We start from the raw sequence: 2855 nt of genomic DNA on the forward strand, positions 1-2855 counted from the left end.
AAATACAGAAAGAGAAATTTTATTTGCTCAGCAGAACAAGTAAAATTAAAACCAGGACAGCAACAATCACACAAGGTGGCCCACAAACCTCAAAAAATGTACTCCAACTAAACATGAATGCTACAGTACAAATACTGTAATTCTAAGTCCTTTAATCAACTTTTCACAGTACTGTATTTAGTACTGAATAAGGGAACTTTAAAGTCTCCATATATTTCAGTGCTCTTGAAAAGAGAACTTGGTTAACAGGAAGATGGCATTATGTATAGTATTCAGCTGAAAGGCTTAAATACAAATTTCAAGCATGCAGAAGTTTCAGCAAGATATAACATAAGCACAAATCTACTCCTTAAATGAAAGGTCACTGTTTTTTTTCCCCACCACAAATCTAACTACAAAAAAACCCAAAAAAGAATCTCTACTCAACTGCAATATAGATAAGATGCTTCACAAACCCACTTATGAAATATTTCCAGTGGTGGGGGCAAAGTCATTAGGAGGTCTTTCTTCTAAAGCAAGCACATGCAAGTGTCTTAGAAATTAAGCACAAAATACACCACACTAAGTTGTTAACAAAAGTTTTCTGTTCCTACCAACGGGTGCTGATTCACTAGCAATGATTTTTACTTAGAAAATTCAGTGTAAAATTAACAATTGAGCTAGACAAATGTTCTAAAGATGGCATGCTGCTATGGGCTGTTCTGCAATGCTCTAGTAAAACACAGAAAATTAAAAAAAAATTAAAACTTCTCTGTCAAATAATAGGATGCTGCTAAATAACAAGAGGGGACAAAAATTCATCTATCCTTCAGTTCTCTGTCCCACCTCCCCCCCCATGGTAACATAGTTAATTAGGCCTGAAATCAGGCCTTGTTATGTAAGTATGTAGGAGGCAGGGGAAAGGAAGAGACAAGGAAGAGATGAAATACAAAGGAGCTGTGGTTCGAAGCTGCCTACATACCCATAGGTAGAGCTTCTAATTTCTTAGTATTGTGTCTCCTGCATGCTCTACTGTTCACCCTCCCCCACAGGAAGAAAGGTGGCACAGTGACAAGCAACAGCAAGCAGAACTGAAAAGGAGAGCCCAAAATTTAACGTGGTAACAGACTTTTATAGAAAAGTCAAGACAGATTACACTACGCCAAAGTCAAGACAGAATACACTACGCATAATGAAAAGCAATTTAATAAGTAAAACTGAGTTCATACAAAAAAATTGCAGGTTTTGGCAGTACAGAAACCAGAAAGTCTGGAACAAAGTGATGACTCCTGGCAAACCAAGCCTCACAGACTGCCTTAGTCACAGTGATCCCCCTCAGGGGCAGAATGTTTAGGGATTAAACTGCTGTGCTGAGTCTTCTCCCTCTGCAGCCCCAGCCCCCAATCTGTTTTCCCCATAATCAACATCCAGAAGAGACAGACTAAAAAAAGGTAAAATACTGTAAGGAATAATGATTTTTTTTTATTGATAGGGTCTGATCCAGAGTTACACAACTATTTAATATACAGAGACTATTTTTGCATATTCACCTGCTGCTATCAGTACATTTTTATCTTTTGGGCAGATGATTTATACCTGGGTGACAAATTTTACTAATAAAAATAACGCGACTCAAAAATGTATTCCCTTCCCTCATTATTGCTAACAGCAATGCCAATCTGTTCTACCGATTTTCTAAATGCCTCATGAGTGTATTTAAAATTTCAACTTCTATCATATAGCCTTTCTTCAGATTCATCTTGACTAGCCAACTATAAAAGACAATTAATGAGATAAAATATTTGGATAAGCCTCTTGAGAAAACTAATAAAATAGCTTTTCTTGCCTCATGGTTTTACTTAAGCAGGTAGCTTTTCTGCCACGTATCTACTTAACCAGCCAGTTACACTTCAAAAGCAAAACTGAGCAGTGATTTTAGTAGTACTAATAATTCACAAAATGCACTTGGCTATAACATCAAATATGTCATTAAAGCAAGTCTTATTTATAAAAAAACAATAGATAATGTTAATAGTGAATATGCAGCAGTGCAAAAAGTATTGTCTCACTTACTTTGACATTATTTTTTGTTAAGCAGTACACCATGTCAGGTGGCAAACTCATCTTACAGTAATTAGAAGGCTGCAGTTCCTTACCAGCAAAGTCATGCAGGTATGTCACATCAAAATAATTTACTCCTTTTCCCCTACTAAATACTTAAAAACACATTTGACAGTAAAGACTGTTTTCATAGTGTAAAGGAGGCAGAAAAACAAAAAAATTCAACCCATTTTAATTGGGCAAGACTACTCAATGAACACTACAGACGTGGCCAGAGTGTGTAACTTCCATCCAGATATACCCCAATAATGAAAGCATTCAAAGCATTTTAACTACAGATGCTAACCACGGGAACAATCAGCAATTATAAAAAGCTTCATGTTCAGCAGTCATTTTAAGTATTTACAAGATGCGGTAACACAGGGGGAGCCAGTGGTGTGCCTCATTTGAATTTCCTCAAGTTTTCTCTCTAATAAAACAAAGACATTAAAATTCATCTTTTATAGTCTTTTTTGCGGTTTTGCTTGCTGCAAACCTTGGGCATATTTAAAGCCTCTTTAGGCTCTAGACCCTTTACACTGACCTAACAGGCGGTTAAAGCCAGCAACTGCGTAACTACTGCTACTTCGACAACTTTTCAACTGGACTAGAAAAGTTTTTCTTTCTGGAAGTGATACTAGGTCTTAGTTTCAGGCACAATTTTACCGGGAGGAATTCCAGTAAGGAGCAAGGCCTCCTTGCCCCCTCCCGAGACGCGGTCAGAGCCCGGTCTCCCGTGGCTGGGAAGAGCCAGCAGGGCTCCGCAGCGCAGCCGG

This window comes from Geospiza fortis, unplaced genomic scaffold (genome assembly GCF_000277835.1).
Source record: "Geospiza fortis unplaced genomic scaffold, GeoFor_1.0 scaffold166, whole genome shotgun sequence".
Classification (NCBI taxonomy): domain Eukaryota; kingdom Metazoa; phylum Chordata; class Aves; order Passeriformes; family Thraupidae; genus Geospiza; species Geospiza fortis.